Below are 23,845 nucleotides of genomic sequence, written 5' to 3'. Positions count from 1 at the left end.
TAATGACCGGATTGAATTTTTATGTTACGTATGACTGTATGTTTTCTGATTAACCACATGAAATCACATTGTATTGGTATGCAGTTGCTGATCTATCTGTTCCGTTTTTATTATTGCTGCTTTCTAACATAACATTCAGGTCTAGATCATTCCTTTACCACATTTACATTTTCGTTCGTATTATCTATTTGTAAACAAACCCTATCACCATGAGAACAACATATTCATTACTGAGTGGTGGATTACATATCACATGATCGCCACCGTATCCAATCAGGGTTCGTTTTACACGCACCACAAGACCCACGTTTCTTAACATGTATCGCGAATGGCCGCCGCCTTCAGAGGGCCGCCCGCGTAACACGCGAGCTTGATCCCGGTCTATGAAATACAAGAGACGCGCTTCGTGCGCACATTAAGTAAGTTAAATAATCTTTATAATGAATTCCCGGTAATCATAACCCTTCAACAGAACATTCCATTTCATCCGCACTTTCATTTTTTTGTTTTTAGTCTCGAGTCGAAATTGCTGAAAAAAGAATAACACGTGAGAAATCTTTTGTTGTATCTGTCCACTACAACCGTTATGTCTTACAGTTTTACATTTGGTTGATTCTCTTGAATCTTTTGTTACGTTTTCATTGAGTTACAATGATCTGAATGATTGTTTTGGTTTTGTTTCTAGTTATTGTCCCGGATGAAGGGCGCACAGCCCGAAATGCATTGGACACCAATTGTGTTATTTCTACTTTGATGCCTACCAATGAACTTTATTATTGAACAAGAAATGCTTTGAAATTCAACATTTATGAAAATATAATAAGATTTGATTCAAACAAGACATTGCATGAACTTCTTTTTGAATAATTGAGTAATCACTATCCTAGAGTGGAGCGCCGGGGGATGCTTTCAATTTGTATTGCAGGCACTTTTTTGTAGAATACTTTGGACGTCTTTGACAGGAGACGCCTCCCAGGCTGCAAACCTCAATAATTGATCAACAATTGTTTAATCGTTTCTTTAAACTTTACTCGCTGTGCGACCTTCCACCTTTTCTACACTATTTTATGGTTACCACACAAAAGGGGGGAGCATGTTTTTTACTGTATTTTTGGGGTGCACAGTTATTATGTGTATACTGTTTAGGTACTCTTTCGGCATGCCATTGTATTTCGATTTTTTTTTTCTACAGGTACCTAAGAGGTGGATTTCCTCTATTCTTTGGAGACCACAGTTTGTACCTTTGAATTTTTTTTTTAATAACAGTATTGCACAGTTGCATATTATTGCAGTGTGATCGATATAGTTCTTGATGAATGCCCCTACAACTTGTTGAAGGGTTACTTTAGGACAAAAACATGTTGACTCAGAAAACACAGTCTGAAACATATACATTTTCCCTGCCTCACTCTATTTGTTTTTAACCCAGTCCCTAGCAGACAAGATTAAAGATTTAGAGTCTGATTAGGCGTCAGTTTTAGTTTCACTTTATGTTAGTCTTTCATACCCTGCATATCTCACCCACACATTCCACTCACATAGGGCTGGACATAAAACATCCGAGTGCTTCTCCTATTGTAGGAGTTGTAGTCCACACCACAACTGTGGGGTTGATGTAAATAGAACCCTGTGATGAAGCATTTCACTTTATGGTGGGTGAGGGTTCTCGTCCTTAAAAAGGAATTATTTTTGGGGAGAGCCGCGCCACCGACCAAGATGGCCGCTTGAGCATCGGCTCCGCCGGCCGCCACTTCCTGACCAACGATCCGGCATAACATCCTGAACCCCGTCCCCACAGACGGGTGGTGGACCAGTACCCGAGTCGCCAGGTGAGATTCCGGCTCGTTTGGCTGTTTCGGTGCCTGGCTATTTTCGCCGACAAGATTTGGGCCTGTGGTCTCGGAGCCCGGGACCCCTGGTTTGGTGTCATCCGGGGTGCAGTGCAACAACATCGGCATCCGGGACCGGACGTGGCCGGTCGGATCTTACTTTGTCACCTCCGGATGGCGGACGAGACGTCTCGGGCCTCTTTCTTCAGTTCTGAGGTCACTCATTGCAGGACCCGCCTCCACGCAACTGAGGAGTGGTGGGTTTCTCATGCCTTTGCGGTCGAGATGGCGTCGAGGGACCTTGAGAAGCCTCCGCCGAGATCTTCTAAATCTGTCCGGCAGATCCAGTCTAATCGCATAGACAAATATGCCGTTTCCAAAGGGTCACCAGTGGATGCGAAACGAACCCCGTCGGAGGGAGGCCAGGATGTCGAGGACCCCACCATGAAGGACTTAATTGTGGCTATCACTGGGATTCAATCTTTCTTGGGCAAGATGGATACTAAATTGGATACTGTTACTATTGAGGTGGGTCTCATCAGGGCCGACCTCACCAAAACCACTGAGAAGGTCAAGAACCTTGAGATCAAGACGGGGAGTCTCCTCGAGGATGTCTCGGAGCTCCAGAAGGCAGTGCATGATCTTCAGGCGGCCCGCATCAAATTTGATGGGAAGCTCGATGAGTACGAGGGTCAGGCCCGCCGCAATAACATCCGTATCCTGGGGGTTCCGGAGCGTTCCGAGGGGGCGACTCCGGACCTCTTTGTTGAGGACCTTATCCTGCAACATCTCAAGCCTAAGGGCCTCAGCAATTTCTTTACCATGGAGAGGGCACACAGGATCCCCGGTGGCCGTCCGAGGGTCGGGGCGCCTCCGCGTCCCATCATTGCCCGTGTACTGAATTTTCGAGACCAGGACGCTATCCTGCAAACAGCACGGTCCACGGGCCCGTTGGCCTACGAGAACGCTTCAATACTCTTTTTTCCGGATTTTACGCAGTTGGTCCAGAGACAACGGCAAGGGTTTCTGTCAATCAAACGGCAACTGAGGGACCGTGACATTAAGTACTCTATTTTGTATCCGGCTCGTTTGAGGATTGAATGCGACGAAAAGACTTGTTTTTTTGACAATCCGGAAATGGCTGCGGACTGGCTGGATCGAATTGTGGGGTCGGAGCAGGAGGATCGGGCCCGATCGGATAACGAGGAACAGTGACCTGTTTCAGACTGTAGCGCTGGCGCATAAGGGTCTGGTGGGGGTTATCCCTGTTATTCTTCCCCCTCTGGTCCAATTTTGTTCAAGACTCTTTTTCTTTTTGTGCTTTTACCGAATGGGGGGAACAGTGGTTGGCCTGGAATGGTGGGGGTGGGCGGCCTGTTGTAAGGTCCTCCTCCGTTATTCTACTTTTAGATACCAGTAGTTAGTTGGGGGCGACAGGCACACTGCGAGTTGGGGATGTGCATTTGCTGCATGCAGGTGTGCAGGGTGGGGGGTCGTGGGTCTGGGTGTTGGGGATTTTTGTGTTCTGTTTGGTTTGTTTTGTTTGACCAGAGATTGATATAGGTACTCGTGGATCTTCTGTGCTCTGAGATGATGAATGGGATTCTCCGTCCTCAACAGGAATGTGAATGGATTGGGTGATAAGATAAAGCAAACCATGGTGAGTCAGCTCATTAGGCGACAAAATGCCAGACGTAGTATTGTTGCAGGAGACGCATCTCATGGGGAGGAGCTGTATGGCTTTGCACAGGGGCGGTTACAAACTTGTTGACCATGCTGGCTTCACATCTGGCTCTAGGGGGGTGGGCATCTTGGTTAGGAACTCCTTCCCCCTTGCGATCCGTTCGACCTGGTCTGATAATCGCGGCCGTTATGTTGCCATATCGGGCCTATGGGAAGGCAGGATTGTAACACTTGTATCTATCTATGTCCCCCCGGCGCTGCAGGTTGACACGTTTCATGATTTAGGTCGGATGCTTTTAACTTTGCCTGTCGACACCACTGTGCTGGGTGGGGACTTTAATGCAGTCATGAACGGGGAGCTGGATAGGCTCCCCTCCAGTGTGTTGTTGCCCTCTCGGAGGCGGTTGCCTGACTCTATTGCTGCGTCGGGCTGGTAGACTGTTGGCGTCTCAGGCACCCGTGCGCTACTGAGTACACCCATGCCTCGGCGGCGCATCGCTCCCTTTCGCGGATTGATCATGTGTTGTTGCCAGCGGAGCAGGCGGCCATCGTTCGGGACATAGCTCACTTGGCGCGGGGGGTCTCTGACCATTCGCCGATCTTGCTTCGGCTGTGTGTGGGGCAGGGTGATGAGGGCAGGATAGCCCCCATAAATGCGTGGCGTCTGAAAGTCCCTGTGGTTAAAAAAGAGTTGGTGCGGATTACGGACAGCTATTTCCGTGAGAATGAGGAGTCGGTTGCCTCGAGGTGCTCCCTTTGGGAGGCTTAGAGGTGCTCCCTTTGGGAGGCGTATAAGACAGTTGTGAGAGGGGAGGCCCTCTCCCTCGTATCTGTGCAGAAGACGAAGAAGAGGGCGGAGTTGGATAGGGTTGAGGCGGAGCTCTTGGCCTTGGAAACTGCTGTTTCTTCCGGGGGGGACCCCGGAGCGATTCATCGCCTCGGGCTCCTCCGGGATGAATACAGGACCCTGACACATGACAGTGCCAAGGCACAACACGCCAACACGCAGAATAGGATTTATGAACACGGGGACAAGGCAGGAAAGTTGATTGCTTGGCTGGAGAAGGGTGACTGGGGGTCTCGCTTGGTGGAGCTGAATATTGCGGGATCGGGGGCCACGCCGGACCCCCAGTTGATTGGTGATGAATTTGCTAGATACTATAAGGAGGTGTATACCTCGGCCGGAACTTTTACTGAGGCGGATAACGCCGAAATGGTACGGGACATACCAATGCCTGCCCTGTCGGACGATCAAAGGGAATTATTGGACTCCGCTCTTACGAATGATGAGGTAGCGATGGCCATCAGGGGGGTCCATTCTGGTAGGGCCTCGGGCCCTAATGGTCTCCCCATTGAATTGTGTAAGCCTCATGACGACCGGTTGGCCCAGTATTTGAAGGACATGTACATCGAAAGCCGCGACCGTGGGGTGTTGCCCTATGATCAGCGTGTCGCCAATATCGTGGTCATTTACAAGGAGGGTTAGCCTCACCTGGAGTTTTCTTCGTATCGCCCGATTTCTTTGTTGAATGTGTAACCTAAGGTTTTGGCCAAATTGTTAGCCCCCGACTCGTGAAGGTCATATCGACTTTGATCCATCCGGATCAGTCCGGCTTTATGCCACGGCGTAACACCGCACGGAATCTTCGCCGACTCCATGGTGTGGTGGCGGGTGCGTCCCGCATTCACGAGCCGGCTGTGTTATTATCTCTTGACGCAACTATAGCCTTCGATCGGGTGGAGTGGCCCTATCTTTTCGCGGTTTTGACAAAGTTGTGGTTTGGCCCGGTGTTCATCGATTGGGTGCGTCTTTTGTATTCTGCCCCCCTATCTCGTGTTGTTGTGAATAACCATAGGTATCGCGATTTTTCTCTCGGTCAGGGAACTCGTCAGGGCTGCCCCCTCTCGCCTCTTTTGTTTGCCTTGGCCCTGGAGCCGCTCGCGGCCTGGGTGCGGTGGGAATGATCGATCAGGGGGCTGCGTTGGACTCCGGAGTGGGAGGACAAAATCTCGCTTTATGCTGATGACATCCTGTTGTATTTGACCTCCCCTCGTAGCTCCCTTATTGTCTTTATGGATGTTCTTACTATCTTCGGGAGGTACTCAGGCTTCGCGATCAACTGGGTGAAATCGGTCCTTTTCGTTTTAAGTGGAGATCCCCCTAGGGTGCCTGGGAACTGCCCCGTCAAAATTGAACCGGTTGGTTTTCGCTACTTGGGGATTCATATCTCGAAGGATCCCAAGGTGCGCTTTTGGCTGAACTTGTTGCCACCCTTGGCCAGACTTCGCGCTGATGTTGAGAGGTGGAAGACGCTACCGCTCTCTCTGTTGGACAGATCTGTCCTTTTTAAAATGATGGCTCTCCCGCGCTTTCTTTACGCTCTACAGAATTCCTTTGACCCTGTGCCCCCGTCGTATTTTAATGAGATTGAGTCTCTGCAGCGTAGCCTCCTGTGGGAGGGGAGGCCGCGTATGACATTATCGAAATTGATGCTGCCTTGGTATGACGGGGGCATCGGTCTGCCTAATATTCGTAAGTATTACTGGGCGTCCCAGTTGGCCCCTATGAATCATGCTATCTATGGCTCTCCAGTTGATCCGGGGTATGCGATGGATCGCGGTCAGGTGCCGGGGGGCGAGTACACTTGTGTGTTATATGCGAGGCGTGGCTATTCCCCGTTGGTGGGACCCCCCATGACCTCCACTAAAGTGTGGCAGGAGGCCAACAGGGACCTTAAATGGGCCGGGCGCCTGACACTGGCTACTCCGTTGTGGAGCTCTGAGAAATTGGGGATGCTTTGGAAAACGAAAGGGTTTGACCGGTGGGACTTGATTGGTATAACTCAGGTGCGTGATGTGTTGGGTAGGGGCAGGATGTTGATATTTGAGGAGCTGCAGGTCAAGTATCAGCTGTATGAGACGGAACGGTTTAGATTCCTACAGATTAGCCATGCCCTGAGGGCCGTGATCCCCAAGGGTGAGACTCCACCGGTGGCCTCCCCATTGGAGGATCGTTTGCTGGACGGCCTTGTCCCCACTAAAACGATCTCATTAACGTATAGCAAACTGGTCAACCACACTGAGGACCCCTTGGTGCAATTACGCGAACAATGGGTGGCTGATGGATTTGTTCTTGATGAGGAGGATTGGAGGGAGGCGGTGGCGTCCCCCAGGGAGGTGGCGGTCCCCATGAGGCTCCGTTTGGTTCAGCTAAGGATTCTGCACCGTTCTTATATCACTGGTCCGAGACTGCAGAGGATGGGTTTGGCTGGGTCTGCCGATTGTCGAAGGGGGTGTGGCTTGTCTGAGATGTTCCTGCATATTTTGTGGGAGTGTGAGAGGGTCCGTGATTTCTGGAACAAGATTCATTAAAAAATAAGTGAAGTGAGGGTCGAGATGGAAGCGAGAAGATGTTTGTTGAATGCGTGGGAGCCTACGGACCTGCCGAGCCATGGTAAGGTCTGGGTGGCTCTTGCTTGTGCGGTTGCCAAGCGTAATATTGCACGGCTTTGGGGTGCTTCTCGGGCGCCCCGGATTGGGCCCTGGATGGAGGACCTCGACTGGTGTATGTTTCGTGAGAAGTCTGTGTATGTGTCCAGGGGGCGTCCCCGCAAATGGGTCAAGATCTGGGGACCCTGGAATACCTATCGAGGCGACATCTGTGCACCCCCGGAATTGGATCCCGATAGTGAGGAGCAGGAGGACACCTAGTTCCATTTACTCTCTTTTTAATTGATTGCTTTTACTCTGGGAGTCCACATCTGAATATGTGTAACAATGATCACCCAATGTACTCTGGTCGATGTTTTTGTGTGTATTGTTGGTCTTTTTTGTTAATAAAAAGAATTTAAAAAATTTAAAAAAAGGAATTATTTCAATTCGTGGATCTGTCTGAAACATTGATTGCCGGATAACCTCTAATAGTTGAAAATAAATTATTAGACCTGGGTATACTTTTGTGTTTAAAATAAATCTAATGCCATACCTAAACCTCCCTTTTCAATGAACATGTAACCCCTAGGGATGGCCCTACACATCCCATAGGGCACGGTGCAATGTATTTAAAAAGTCAGACATGCCCTTTTGAGTCTTACTTGTCCTGGTAGTGAAAAACTCCCACCCTCGTTTTTCACTACTGCAAGGCCTATCTCTCCCATAAGATAACATTCGGCCACCTTAATACATTTAATAAGTGATAACTTTCAATTAGGAGCAAGTAGGAATGCCTCATTTCCTGTCTATGGAATTGTAATTTAAAACCCTCTTGAATGGTAAAGTGAATTTTAAGTAACAATTCTGAAAATGCCACTTTTAGAAAGTTATGAAAAATGAAGACGAAATGTAGTGTTGCACTCTGATATTGAGAGAATAATATTCTAGTGTGAACAAAAGTAAACGGGCTTGCTACGTTTTGTGTGCACTCTAGGAGAAGGCTTCACCCTCATCCTGATTAGAAATTTAAAAAGTACCTAGAACATATGCTCCAGACAGTGTGCACTACAATTTTCCAGACTGGGAGTAGACAATGATTCTGACATGCATCAATGAACTTTTATCATTGGTAATATGTCAACCATCCAGAACAATGATTATACATAAACAGAAATCATATACAGTTTAACACTCGAAGACGTTGTCTTTGATCAAGTCGCTTTCATTTCAAGGACGTGATTCTTATTAATTGATTTACATTTGTCAACTAGTCTTGTCATTCTTCAGAGACTAGCTGTAGGGTGTATTCCAATGCATTTCGGGCTATAACATGCGGTTTCACTTTTAGGAATGAGGTCAGACGAGTTTGAATTGCTTACTGGTTTGAATCACTGTTATGTTAGCAGCGATTGATGAATAAGAAGGTCGTTTTTGAATTTCACATAGATACATCGTCTGCATGTAGGAAGGGTTGGCTTCCTATTTCCTTTACTTCAAATGCTGCATGTATCACCGCACGGTGGTTCTTGTTATATTTCATCACGATTGTCACTTACACGGTTTTCTTTGGGTTACAATAGTTTTTTAATTACACGCAGAGCAACACATTACAATATAACTTTCTAGCCACTGATTACATTCTTTTCTTGACTCTTATGATGGCTGATGGCAACTCACATGGAGGAATGTCTCTCAAGTTATGAGGTTATTTACTAAATCCCGAAAGTTGCAAGATTGATTTTTTTCAGAAAATAGTACTTTAAATGTTTTTGCTTATAGATAGCCCTGACGAAGGGTGACTGTCATAGGCCGAAATGCATTTGGATACGCCCTCCAGCTAGTCTCTGAAGAATGACAAGACTAGTTGACAAATGTAAATCAATTGATAAGAATCACGTCCTTGAAATTAAGGAGACTTGATCAAAGACAACGTCTACGTGTGTTATATTGTATATGATTTCTGTGCATGGATAATCATGTTTATGGATGGTTGACATATTATCAATGAATAAAGTTCATTATGCATGTTAGAATCATTGTCTACTCCCAGTCTGGGAAGTAGTAATTATCACTGTGCCTGAAGCATACATTGAAGGTACTTTTTTTTACTTTTAGAAAGTTGGCATTTTCATGTCCCAAACATTTGGTGCCTGCAGTCTGTATCCTGGGTCACATGACTAGGTTTTGCTGGCAGTTGGTCTTTGTGTATTGCTTCCAGGCACCGCCACTGCACAATGCAATCTCGATGCAGGACCTTGCAATGCTCAGCAATCAGGCTTTTAGGTACTTTGTTCAGCAGGCCAAACTTTGTTCCTGAATCTGGCCCATGCTCTATTGCATTAGGCCTGAACTTGTGACTTTGTCCCGGTCTGGTGCAACCAGATAACCACTGAGATTTAAATAAACGCCGCCACCGCCGAGAGTCACTTACCTGCTGAGAGGGCTCCTGTTGTTTCAGCTGCCACCGCCAAGAGTCACGAAGGTACTTTGACTCCGCGCCGCCACTCCGGGGGACTACAGTACCCGGCAGGCCTCGCGGCGGCGCGTGCCGGGTGACGTAGGACGCGCCAGAGAGCGCCAACGGGGCCATAAAGGTGGGAGAAGCCCGGCAGAGCGGGGGAGAGATTTAAATAAACGCCGCCACCGCCGAGAGTCACTTACCTGCTGAGAGGGCTCCTGTTGTTTCAGCCGCCACCGCCAAGAGTCACGAAGGTACTTTGACTCCGCGCCGCCGCTCCGGGGGACTACAGTACCCGGCAGGCCTCGCGGCGGCGCGTGCAGGGTGACGCAGGACGCGCCAGAGAGCGCCAACGGGGCCATAAAGGAGGGAGAAGCCCCGCGTCGCGGGACGCCCGGACGAAGCCCGGACAAAGGGCGGGCCCTCTACGGCACGAGGAGGCTGGGCTGGGCCATAAACGCTGCAGAAAATTGAAAAAGACGCCTCTCCAAGTAAGACTTGCTCTCTAGTTGCTTCTTTGCTTAGTTAACATACCGGTTTTGTGTGGACAACGCTAAAGATGCCTAAGAAACAAGCGGAAGCTCAGTCAAACACTATTAATAATTATTTGGTGCAGACCATTAAAAAGATTAACACGCAAAGAAGAGAATCCCTGGGACTGAGTCAGTCCCCTGACATGCAATGTTTATCACCTTCCGCATCTATCTTGATTGATGATACTATCCTGCAAGAAGCTCATTTTGTGGTTATTAGTAGCGGTTCTACTCCCCAAGGCTCTATTGACACATCTGATAATGTTACTCCAGTACTTGAAGGATTAAACGAAGAGGCTGAGGGAAACATAGACACAGATACCGAACTTGAACTAGAAAAACAGATCTGTGCCTCAGCGGATGAACAGTCCCCCACAAGACAAAATGCCAGGCCAAAACGACAATGTACTAAAAAAAAAACAAAGCGGGTGGGGCTACGTCCAGGGGCAAAACGGAAGAGGGTTACTACTCCAAAAGATAAGTCAGTGGTTTGTGATGAGGACTCACCCAAATTATCTCTTGAGGATGCCTTCTTTGAAAAAATTAGTGAATTCCTTGAGACAAAAATTAACACCATCATTAAACCTCTAATATCAAAAATTTATAAATTGCAAGCAGAGGTAAAAAAGTTGGGTGGACTTCATACCTTGGTCGCTGATGGGGTAGAAAATATAACTAAAATTGTCACACATTTAAATAATAATATAGGGGGAAATCTACTGGAGATGTTGTAACTGAACAAGCAGGTAATCAATTGCCAGAGGAGATTCCATCTTCTTATCCACCAATACTGCTTGATAACAGTGAGGGTTCTCTGTTAGTCAACATTCCCACAGATATAATCCCTCCGGCAAACAACCCCTCAGCACAAACGCACACACCAGACCCCCTACAATTCTTAGTAGAAGCTACACCTGTGGTCTTGGTCTTAGCAAATGTCCCTCCATTGGAAGAGGGAATAGTGGAAAGCCCTACTTCCCTTAGTAGTAAGGCGCTACATTGGATGACTAGTAATATGCGGTTTGCACCAGGGGGGAAGCATCACCTGGCTAGGGTTATTAAGTCAGTAACTAGGGTCCCCTGGTTGGGAAACCGCCCGAAAAAATTCAAAGGGGATTGCGTGGCAGTGAGTTTCTCAGCAAATGAAGTCCTCCCCAATATTCTTGCTAATATATTCCCTCCCCAACGCAGACGGGGCAATGTTGTTCCCTTGACTCTAAAGTTTTTTTATGGTGAGCAGCAGAAAGTCACCTATCCAAGGACCCCAGCCCCAGGGTGGGATAGTAATTGGGATTCGACTTTTAGATGGGATCAGGAATCAGGGCAAAACATAGCAGCTTACCACCACCATCCAGCACAATTTAACCCGATTGCACATCCCCTTCAACTGTCCAACCGCTATGCTCCACTGTCTTTTCTGGATCAGAATGATTGACTCCCCCCAAGACAGGAAAATGGAGGCGATGACCTTCAGCCTGTACTTAGTCCATCAGTGCGGAGTTTTGCAGGCATTGGGGCATGCAAAATTATGAGCTGGAACATCGCTGGTCTCAGAGCCAAAATTAATGACAAGAATTGGCTTGATATAATTAGATCCTACGATGTTCTTGCCTTCCAAGAAACTTGGGAAACGTCAGACAGCTTGGCTCTGGACGGCTTTTCCCATTTTTTTGTTCCTGCAGATCCTAGCAATGCAGGAAGGGCAAAGGGAGGCTTGGCCATATATATTATTTAGACCTCCAAGGAAAGCCAAGATACATTAAATCTAGCTCAATAAATTGCTTAGCGGTTGAACTATCCATATCGAATTCCTCTCCCATATTATTAGTTAACTTTTATAATTCCCCTGTCAGTCAAATTCTAAATGAGCATTTGGCATTTTTAGAGGAATTCCTGTCTACCCACAGTGAGAACAGTACCCATGGATACGAAGTGATCCTCATGGGAGATTTTAATATTCATCCATGCCATGCGGATTGCTATGTGGATCAAGAGGAATTTTCCTCCCCTTCCTCTCCACCACATTTTGAACATACACCACGTGGGCAGATGTTGGAATCGCTTCTAGCCACTTTGAACCTTTATGAATCATCTAGTCGCCCTATAGGCCCGAGGTTATCGACATATGTGGGCAATAATACAGGCACAATTATAGATTATATTTTTTTATCTTCTAGCCTTCTACCTGAAGTTAACATCTATAAGGCAGAAACGACAGTTTTTAGTGATCACAATCCTGTGATTTTAGAGATTATATCTCAGGGAGTCTTGGGAAAAAGAAAGGCTGATATCTTATGTGCTACAAAATTAGTCTTAAAAGATCAGAATCGGAGACTGAAGTGGGACCAAGTGACCCCTATTACCTTTTTGCAGGAAACCCTGGCAAAAGTAGAGGGTGAGGTAGCAATCTGTCTGGACAATAAGAATTCTGGCTCCAACATGATCGAGGCCTTTGATGCCATTTGCCGACAGGTCAACTTAGATCTGACCGTCAAGACAAAGGCAAAAGCAGATGGATTCAGGGGCCCCGGATGGTTTGATTCAAATTGCTCCAAGGCTCACGCTATTCTCTTAAAGGCTTTAAAAAATAAACCTAGAGACAAAGTATAGATAGCGTTACTTAGGAAGCAGTATAACCACGCTATCAGAGTGAGGAAACTCGAGATAAAAAACGAGGCCTGGAGCGAATTATTATTGCCCGAAACACAACGAGACAGTGCCAAATTTTGGGCAATTATAAATCACCCATATTTCGTAGGACACAATAACCAGAGAGCAGATTGTGTTGTACCAGACGATAAATGGGTGACACATTTCAGCAACATTTACAGTTGCCCTGATATCCCCTCAGATTGCGAGACGCTATTTTCGCAAACTAAAACCATAATCCCAGCCTTTACTCCAGAGGAGGTTAAGAAAGCAATTCATGACACACTCTGCAAAAAGGCACCGGGACCTGATGGGGTCCCTCCAGATTTATTCAAAAGCGCTCCTGAATTTAGTACCAAGATTCTTACAAATATTTTTAATGCTACTAGGGACCACATTTTTCCTATCAGTTGGACAAAGTCCACAATAGTACCTATTTTTAAAAAAGGACAAAGGACAGACCCAGCCTGTTATAGGCCAATCTCCCTTATAGATTCAAGCTTCAAAATCCTGGGGAGAGTCCTTTTAGGTAGACTGACCCAGCTCATAGAAGGGAAGGACATTTTATCAAATGCACAGTATGGCTTTAGGGCCAAAAGAGGCACTATAGACCAATGCCTAAACCTGGAACTAATCCTAAATAAATATGTGATCGCCAAGGGGGATTCTCTGTACATGGCCTTTATGGACCTCTCATCAGCTTTCGACCTGGTTAACAGGGCTAAGCTGTGGAGGATCCTTCTGGTCATGGGCATTGATCCTCCTTTGGTTGAATATCTAGCTGAAATACATAGGGACCTAAAGACCTCAGTTAGAGTGACTAGGGAAGGAAGATGCACTTGTTACTTTAACTCGGAGAGGGGGGTTAGGCAAGGATGTATCCTTGCCCCCCTACTTTTCACTCTTTATATAAATGACCTGGAGAAAGTTATGGCTGCATCTCATATTGATATTCCGCGTGCAGGTGAAACAAAGTTACCTGTCTTCCTGTATGCGGACGATGCAGTCTTACTAGCACGCTCTGGAGTGGCACTGAACAAACTCCTCTCATCCTTTGGGGATTTCATGACCTCGTTAGACATGAAAACCAATACAGAGAAATCCCATGTGATGATCGCAGGAGTCGCAGGCAGGAAAAGAAAGACTAAAACATTTTTCTGCACAGGGAAAGAGGTTAGGAGAGTCCCATCTTTCCCATACTTAGGGGTGACCTTTGATGAAAAGGGCACTTGGGGCCCCCAGCACTCTGTTAAAAGCAACGCTGTTGCTAGAGCGGCAGCGGGGTTGCTTGGATTTGCTAAAAAATTAGGGGCCCGTCCCATGGAAAGCATTATCAAAGTCTACAAAGCAAAATGTGTGTCCATTGCCCAGTACGGCTCTGCCATTTGGGGGTATACTAGTCACGATAAAATTCAAAAAGCAGAAAATAAATTTTTGAAATCTCTGCTTTCAGTCCCCCAATCGACTCCCACTTACGTATTACACGCAGAGCTAGGTTTGGGCTATATAACGGACACCCTGAAATTAGCCCCAGTTATTGGATGGATGAAAACTTGGCTTAACCAGGAGCTCACTTTAAATCACATTATTTTAAAAGATTGTTTAGCCCTGGATAGAGCCCTACATATCCCGTGGGTAAAATTTGTACAAACACAGCTGACTCTTACCGGACGTCCGGAGCTTTTTTCTTCTCCAGACTTGATTAGCCAGGATGATCTTAAAATAGTAAAAAATACCCTGACTAAGTTATATGTTCTGGAGAGGGAAGCTATAGAGCTTAGAAAACCCACGGTAAGGAAACATTGTATGTTGTCATCTGTTCCAGGAATGGAACCATACCTTGTCCTGGTAACAAAACCATACCATCGTTTCCTTCTAACGAGATTTCGTCTTGATTTGATCCATCTTTTCTTGGGCAATTATAAAAATTGGAGTAGACCTGATGATGCTGAACCATGTGATTGTGACCACTTTTCTACTCAGGACACGACACATTTTATCATGTTTTGTGGACATTATATTGATATCAGAAAAAGATATTTGTTTCCAATCCTGCGTAACCAAGGTTTTATTCAGGTCAAACCAGCGTTGATGTTTTTGCAACTCCTTCCAAGTGTTAAAGTAGCTTTCCATGTCGCTAGTTTTTTAGTTGCAGGAGTACGGATAAATAAGAACCGCACTAGAGTTAGGCATTTTACTGAATATTGAATACTGACTTCCCTTTTTTCTTTTAAAATTTTGTTTTATGGAGGGTCTCTTTTTAAACTTTTTAAACTTTAAACTTTTTAATACCTCTTAAAAATTTTATATGCTCTATTTTGTATATTGTGATTTTAAAATGTTTTCGAATATTGATTATTTGTTGAATTATGTATTAACTTGTGCCTTGATGAATTGCTATGTAATTATGCTCATTCTTTTATGATTTTTAATAATCGAATAAAAATAATTGACTGACTGACTGACTGACAGATAACCACAGTTAGCGCGTTCTGCTTTTAAGCACTATTTTCACCTAAAACCTTTAAAATTGCATATCTCTAGTTCTACTGAATGCCTTTTTGTTCTTTTAGTGTCAAATAATGTATAACATTTTTCTTGATTTTTCTAAATTGGCCATTTGTCTGGTGTTTTATTTTCACCTTATTACTGTTTGTAGAGCTGCATAAATACTTAACACATTGCTTCTAAGTTCAGCCTGCCTGTTTTGTTCCAAGCCACCAGAGAGTTAATGTAAGCACAGGTTAATTTGGGGTTTGCTTGTGTTTCACACTGCTTTAGTAGAGTTCCCCCCCTTTCAACAACGAAACCAATTCCCTGTAGTACTTTATTACAAAAACCGTTAAAATTGGTACTGTACCCAATTTACTACATTACAGTATTACAAAAATTTTTAAATGATGGTGCCTATGCGCGTGCCTGCACACAGATGCATTGCCATCTTTTATAGTTTTTACTTTCATCAATCAATCATTGATAGATTGCTGCTCATGCCTGTACTTTCAATAATAGTAAAGCCTATTTAAAGATAGCTGCCTGTGCGTGCATATAATATACACACTTTAATTTCATGTTATCAGTTTTTTGTTTTGGTGCCTGTGCCATATTCTTGTTTTTTTAGACTTTCTATCTTTTGCTTGCTCTAAAGCTTTTTATAATGGGTATAATGGGATTGATATTCACATAACCACTTGGACTGAGTAGATAAGGTGACCACATGATTAAAAAAAAACAATAAATCTAAATGGGGGTTGTGATGTCTGCTTAAAACAGGAACATTGACTATTACTTCTCTCTAATGTATCCTTTACGCATCTGAAGACGGTGAATTAAGGAGGAAAGCAGGTTACAAATGAAGGTGTGGTGAAAAGTGATGGAAATACAAATATTCTTATGTAATGAAAGTATGATTTTATTATTGCTAAACAGAGAGGGCACAGGTATTATCTCACATAATAAAAGAAAATACTAAAATACCTGCTATTACTGATGTTAATAGTACGTTTTGAATAAAAGGCGTGATATAGTTTAACATTTTGATCACAAATTAATCATTGAATGTGTTGCCCTGCAGAAGTGTAAAACTTGAACTGCATTAGGAAATAGTAAGTTAAATATTGATATTGTTCTGTAAAGCTAATTGATGAAAAATAAAAACAGAAAAAACAGAACCTTCAAAATTCACCTTTTAGAAACTGAGTAGATCTCTTATTTCTCACTGTGGATTTCCATTCTTTACTGTGTCATAGAACTCAAACTATAACTCAGTGATGAGGCCTAAGTAAGCTGAACCCGGCCAGAGGTTGATCGTGTTTCTTGAAGGGTTGTGGTCTGGCAGTTTGGACTGGACTTTTCCTTGTGGAGCAAGACCAACGTAGATTTCCATATGGCTGTATTTGGCCTAGAGTGGAATAGTGATGAAAAACGATGGAAGTGGATACCTCCCAAGTAATCAGCAGTGGGTGAGATTAATTCAGACAATTTTTCAATCACTTTGCTGTTTGCTACTAATTTAGAAAATGACAATCAACATAGGAGAGAAGGATGGCTGTTCCAGGAGATTTCATCAACATTTCATTTGGCATAGCACTACTTACAATACTGGCTCAATTAACTTTTTTTGAAGCAGTTTGTTCACTAGAGAAGAATACTATTAACCTTGGCTTTGTCAACATATGTTTGTTTTCTCTTTCCTTGGGGTCCTCGTTCGTTAACAAGAGAACAATGTTGCATTTGTACTTTTTTTGTTAATAATCAAATGTAAAAACATTTTATGTTTCAGTGAAATAAAGAAAGTCATTTGACGTTTCTCAGAAAATAATTGTGTCACAAAAGTGAAGATAATTTGATCTGATCAAGCAAAATTTTGACTGTGCTCAATTATATTTTTATAGACTTAATTTGGCATAGTTGAAAGAAAAGTAATTGTAAGACAATCAAATTCCTAACTCAGTTATGACTACAGAGGATTGCGAGCCCTAATTCGATCCAATGATGGATCAAAGACATGGAACTAGCTTATCCTACATTTCATTCTACAGTTAACATAACTGTATGTATTTTCCCCCTACCCTCAAGCCCACCGTCCCATCACACCCACCTCTACAACCTTAAATCCTACCATCTAATCAAAATTTCGAACAATCAACGCAGAGTTACTGATAAGGAGAAAAGATGTGCCAATGTCTTTCTTAACAAACTTCAAATTCTGAACAATTAATTTTGTAATTTGATTCTTACGTCTTTTAGGTGCAACTTCAATGAGCATATGTAGAGAAGTGATGTTCATGAAAGGATAATACTGTATATTTCAACTCTTTGTCCTCATCTAAACTGTTATTGAGGACGGCTGTTATTGGTGAAGACAAGTTTAAGTCTTGTGCTCCTTCTTGTTCAATCTTGGTTAGGTACACAATAGGTGTCCATCTTCATTTGGCATCACTTCCTCTGCTTTCAATGGTGATCCAAAGCTCATATGAAGCCACATCCTGAATCTTATGGGCAAGGGGCATCCCTCCCCTTTGGTGATTTGACATCACTGTTCACAGACAGCCCTGTGGTTGTATTTGTGAATCCATCTTGAAAACACCACATTCCACCCACGAAAATTCTCCCTCCTTCTCAGAGATCCGTCATTCTACAAGAAATATGGAGCAGCTCTTTCAAGACTTTTTATAAGCTTCTGTATGTCTAATGCACAATGTCATATTCTCTGGGACGTATGAACTTATGTACTATGTGACATAAAATGTCACACATAAGTATGCTAAGACTGCTCATTTAAAGATGTGTAACCGTTTATGTTTGTTCAATTTCACCTATTTGTTTTGCGTCTTCACTTCTATACACACTGAAGTTGTTCCGAGATCGTGGCCGGCCAATTTGGGCGAATGCCCAATTCCATTCCCTAAGGTTAAGAACCTAGGTGTTGTCTTTGATGACAGTTTGACATTTGATTGTCAGATTAACAAACTTGCCTCCACCTTCTGGGATATTTTAAAGATGATCAGGAAGATCCGTCCTTTCATTCCCCCAGATGCATTATAAACAGTTGTCGCAACCATGGCCCTTTCCAGACTGGACTATGGCAATGCCCTATATGTGGGGATACAATCCCAGTAGTTACTAAGTCTGCAGCGATTGCAGAATGCTGCAACTAGATTAATACGGGACATCCCCAAATATGAACCAGTCTACCATAGATTGAGAGCGCTCCACTGGCTTCCAGTGGATAAAAGAATTACATTCAAATCACAGCGCCTAGTATATAAAACCCTTCAGGGTAAAGGACCACTGCATTTAAATACGCACTTGAAATGATATATGTTATGTTATGTTATGTTAAAATGTATTTATTCAGCGCTCGTACGCCCTTGGGCTTCATGGCGCTATCGAAAGAGGAACATAACACAAGGTAGTGAAGCTAATAGTAAGCTTGTCTAAAAAGCCATGTCTTAAAAGAATGCCTAAATGTGAGGAGGTCTGGGCATTGTCTCAAAGATAATGGGAGAGAATTCCAAAGGGTGGCTGCTAAATGGTGAAAGGAGCTGCTGCCCAGCCGTTTTTTCTTAAAAGACGGGATAATTAAAAGCTCTTTTTTAGCAGAGCGGAGGTTTAATGAGGGGCTGTATCTGGACACAAGTTGCGCAATAAATTTGGGACCGGTGTTGTGTAGGGTTTTATGAATGATGCAGCCAGTTTTAAATAAGACTCTCTGTTCCACCGGCAGCCAGTGAAGATGTTCTAGGCCGGGTCTAATAGACTGCCATTTCGGCTGTTTGAGGATCAATCTGGCTGCTTGGTTTTGAACAAGTTGGAGTCTTTTCAGCAAACCAACTGGGAGTCCTAGGTAAAGACTATTAGAAAAGTCCAACCGGGAAAGGACAGGCTATTACAACCTGAATGAGTGCGGTATGAGTTAGAAATTGAGAGATTTTTAAAATTTTTCTCAGTTGGTAAGAGCTGGCAGAAACGACAGCACCCACTTGTCCTTTCAGTGAGAGATCGGCGCTAAGAGTAACGCCCAGACTCTTGACAGAAGTGGATTTCGTTTGTTGAGTTTCCCAGATCAGGTGGCCAGAAGTGTGGACCCCAACTCAGCTCGCTTTTCCCAGGCAAGATCAGTTCTGTCTTGCCTGGGTTGAGTTTGAGATGGTTAAGACTCATCCACCTCTGAATGTGTTGCATGGTGTTCTGAAATTGCGCAACAGAGTCTGAGGTGTTAAGCGTAAACACGAGTTGAAGGTCGTCTGCGTAATTGTAAATAATAACATTAAATTGTTTTAAGGAGTGTAGAGGAGGGCGGAGATAAAGATTAAATAATAAAGGTGATAGTGAGGATCCCTGGGGGACCCCATAAGTGGATGAAGTTGTAGGTGCTGTAAAGGAGCCAAGCCTAACTGCTTGTGTGCGTCCAGAGATAAAGGAAGCAATCCAACTTAGTGCGGGGCCTCTTAGACCGGCCTGTTCGACACGGTTGATCAGAATCGAATAGTCAACCGTGTCGAACGCCGCCGATAAATCAAGAAGCACCAACGCCTGATGTGTACCTTTGTCCGCGTTGGATTGCATAGTATTTTGGATGGCCAAAATCACGGATTCCGTCGAGTGACAGGGACGGAAACCGGCTTGGTTAGGCTCTAAGTAATCGGAGTCTTCGATAAACTTAGACATGCAGTTGGCAACGGGGGGTTCCAGTAATTTGGAGAGATAGGGGAGTAAAGAGATGGGTCGGTAATTGACCGGGTTATGAGGGTCTGCTCCTTGTTTTTTTATTAACGGGATGAGTAGTGCATTCTTGAAGTTGCCAGGCACCTTGCCCTTAGAAAGTGATTTGTTTAGTAAGGAAAGAATGCCCTGTGGGATAGCTTGGATCACTTCTCTAATGATGTAAGGAGGACAGACATCATAGGGTGACCCAGATGTAACACGGTTCGAAAGATTAGTAAGGGTTTTAGTGTCAATAGGGGAAAAGGTGTCAAGTGTAATAGGGTTGAAATAGATATCATCCATAGGGACAGATGACGGGGAGTTCAGAATACTCTGTTTTATAATATTGATTTTGTCCGTGAAAAACAAATTAAGAGAGTTACAAAGTTCCTGGGTAGAAGGCACAGAGGGGGCGGTCCTTTCACTATTACTAAGGTCATTTACAATTTTAAATACGTCCCTAGATTTGTTTGTGGAGCTTGTAATAATATCCGAAAAGTATTCAGTTTTATGTATCAAAATGGTTTTCTGATAATTTTTACGGGCTATACAATAGTTTTCTTTATCTAAGGGTAGGTAGTTGGCCCTCCATTTTCTTTCCTTTCGGCGTACCTCCAATTTCAAGGTTTTTAATTGTGGAGTAAACCATCTGTGAGCGTCATTGGGACGAGAGCGAGAGAATTTCGCCCAGGGTGCATGGATGTCAGCTGCTTCTAAAAGCCAATGCGAGATGTTTTCCTCCATGATGTTAATATCTGTGTCTGTAGACAACAGTGGTAGAGTGGAGGCCAGAGTCTCGAGAAAGGTAGATGTATCGATACCATTCCATTTCCTGACATTCCCACCAGCCCCAAGGGTATGTTTATTGTTCCCGTCCACTGTACAGGAGAAGTGAATGAGAAAGTGATCAGACCAGATGCAGGGTTCTATAAAAGGAGTAGATAGTGACATATTGTGGGACAAAATTTGGTCGAGGCTGTGGCCTTTGTCATGAGTGGCGGAATGGATGTGTTGCGTTAGGTTTAAGTCAAGGAATAAGTCCTTGAGTTCAGCTGCTTGCTGGTCTGCCTCTAACTTGTTAAACCAAAAATTAAGGTCACCGACGAGAATAAATTTTGGGTAGTTTGTGACGAGGGGGGCCAGTTGTTCTGCCAGTAATGTAGGAAATGAGGGCATAGAGAGTGGGGGGCGATAAAGCAAAGTTACCAGGATTGCCCCATTATCAGTGTCCAATTTACACACAATATTTTCAGTGTCTTTTAAGACTAATGACGGAAGTGAATTTATGGGATTTATGGATAATAGCAGCTACTCCTCCTCCTTTTTTTCCGGAGGGCCGGTTGGAAGAGAGGATATAATACTCCGAGGGTACAGCTGCTAAAATGTCAGGTAGGGAGTCTAAAGTAAGCCAAGTCTCTGTTAACATTAGGATGTCAGGTTTCTCAGATGTTAAGAGTAAAAACAGGTTGACTTGGTGCTTAATCATAGAACGCGTATTAAGATACCAGCAGTTAAGTGTTTTTTCTGGTTTAAGTGATAATTGCTTAATGGTTAGTGGGCGGGTGGGGTCAAAGGCGGCAGACTTGATTTTAGAGATGCCATAAGAGTCTGTGCGTTTCAGCACGTATAGGGGAAGAGTCGTAGGGCTCAGATGTTCTGCCGATTTCAATGCTAACAATTCACAGATGGAATAAGAACGTTTTTGCGTAGAGTCGGTAGCCCCTAGTCCCGTGCGGTCGCGGACGGGCGCAGACGGGCTTACCTTAGGCGCACCTTCGGCGTGCCATCGCCACGCCCGCTGCGCCCGTCCGCTGCGCTCCCGGATACACATTGCCTTTTGAACCCAGCCTCCCCAGAGCAGCTAGACCGTTAAGTACGGTCCGGCCCGCTCCAAGATGGCGCCTCGCCCTCCACACAAACGGTACAGGCAGCCGCGGTGGAAACGGGGCGAGGTACAGATGGAAAAAAGCAATTACACCTCAAAACACTTCAGTGCAGTACGCAAAATAATGTGTGACAGTTTAAAATGTACTTAAAATATTTCTACAACGCCGACATCTAAATCATGCCCCACGCTGTTAGAGCTTCCTGTGAAGAGTATTATCATGCGCGATGAAGCGTTGTGTATTGCAATGCAGTTCCCAGAAAAAAGAACCCCCAGGCGCTGCCACTACCTGTTAGTCCTGTTATGCCAGCCAGAAATGTAAGATTATCTCATTCAAAACTGTTACTAATACCCAAGTTCAAGCAGGTTCTCTGGGGGGCAGAAGCATCCTATGGGGGACAGCGAAAACTTGGAACCTCCTGCCATCGCAGCACGTCGCTCATGTCTTTTAGAAGATTACTGAAAACATGACTATTCTCCAACTGATTCTGCTCGAATTTCGTATCAGCATCATTAGGTCCTGCCAACTCCAACGTCCTGTCAATTTCAGCGCCAAGATGCCCTTGGGTATACGCGCACTATGCAAATCAAATCAAATCAAGTATATAAAAGTCATACATTGTCATTCCATTTGTAATGCTAACCACCAAACCGCCAGAATCCAGCAATGTATAAACTGGGCCTCTGATGAAGGGTTCACCCCAAAAACCATTGTGGGACAGAGATGCACGTGTGACTTTATTTAGTTTTCAAATATTTGGAAAAATGTAATGATGAAATAGCAGCATATGAATAAAGGCTATTTTTTGGATTAAGTTGTAAAAATAACATTTAGCACATCCGCACACACAACTGTGCATCAGGAGACAGTGGCCAATGTTGATGTGCTGAACTACACTTATCACATTACCACACATACACATGTAGTTTTCTTGAAGATTTTATTAAATTAAGTTAAAAAAATAAAAAAGCTGTTCATCAAGACAGCACTGTAAATGATTCTGACTAATAAAAAACCAGCACAAATAAAGTGTAATGTATCTACCATAAGGTGTTTGATTAGCACTGAGATACTGCACCTGGGAATGGGGAACATGGCGGCGGCAGGCTAACGCCGGTCGCGGAGCTCCGTAGCACAGCGGCACTGCAGGCGGCAGCGGCAGGCAAATAGCGGAGGATAGGATGGCGGCCTTTAGTTGATGCGGTGAGAGACTGGGGGTTATCGTATTGTTGTGTTTTTAGGGCATTTACCAGTAATCGGCGTCTTTCTCTTTTCCGGTAGCAGCAGAGGCACTCTGGGGCGCTAGGACCCTGAAGCATATGGGGATAGAGGACGCAGCGATTGCAAGCTGCAGGCGGGACTGTTTTACACCGAAGGCGGCAGTAGCAGTTGCAGTGGCGGCTCCATCGGTTAGAGAACACCGGAGCAATCTGAGGAATCGGACTCGGGTTGCGCTCTTGCTGATACACTTTAGAGGTCCGATTTGCTGGGGGCAATTTTCAGCGGTAACGTCTCTCTGCACTTCATACGCTGGTAAGGAGGCTCCAAAAGGGGGAGGCTGTATGGAGTTGGTGTCACCAGCAGCAGCAGCAGCAGCACTTCAAATAGTGAATTCGATGAACCCCCTGAGAGGGGAGGGGGCGCCATTAAACCGATTGAGGAGTCTGTGGGGCCAGATCCAGTGGCAGTTCTCCCTGCAGTCAGTGGGGGCAAACTGAGTGAGGCTGCAGAGGAGTCAAAAAACAGAAATAGGTACCAGCTGAGGTCCAAACAAGAGCTGAAGTTAAAGGGGGTATTGGACTCTGCGGTCACAGTGGAGAGGGAGGGACCAACCCCATTAACTCCCTATAAAAAGAAGAAAAAGTGGGGGGCCAAGAAGGTTGGAAGTACTAAGGCGTCTCAACAGGTGCAGGCACAAAAGAGTACCCCGTCGCTTGAGAGTTACTTCAAGATCATGGAGCACCTGGCTGGCCCGAAGGGGGTGACGGCAACAGATGCTGGGGCAATAGATCAGGTTTCGAATCCATCTGTTCTGACTACCATGACCCTGGGAAATCGATATACACTTTTGGGAACTATCCAGGATGGGGAAGACCCAGAGAACTCAGAAGCGGGGCTGTGTGCGGGTTCAGCTGGCAGTCCCGCAGCAGCAGTTATACCCAGTGA

General features: G+C 44.8%; 1 long non-coding RNA gene across 1 annotated transcript in view; it reads left to right on the top strand.

Annotated features, from left to right (window-relative positions):
• Positions 1–16,783, top strand: part of LOC144799220 (uncharacterized) — a 323,273-nt gene extending 306,490 nt beyond the window's left edge. Inside the window, exon 6 of the long non-coding RNA XR_013603778.1 lies at positions 16,334–16,783. This is a non-coding gene — a long non-coding RNA (uncharacterized LOC144799220). The remainder of the gene's footprint in view (positions 1–16,333) is intronic.
• Positions 16,784–23,845: the final 7,062 nt, after the last annotated feature.

Source organism: Lissotriton helveticus, chromosome 1_2 (assembly GCF_964261635.1).
Source record: "Lissotriton helveticus chromosome 1_2, aLisHel1.1, whole genome shotgun sequence".
Lineage (NCBI taxonomy): Eukaryota > Metazoa > Chordata > Amphibia > Caudata > Salamandridae > Lissotriton > Lissotriton helveticus.
This window is presented reverse-complemented; position numbering and strand designations above follow the sequence as displayed.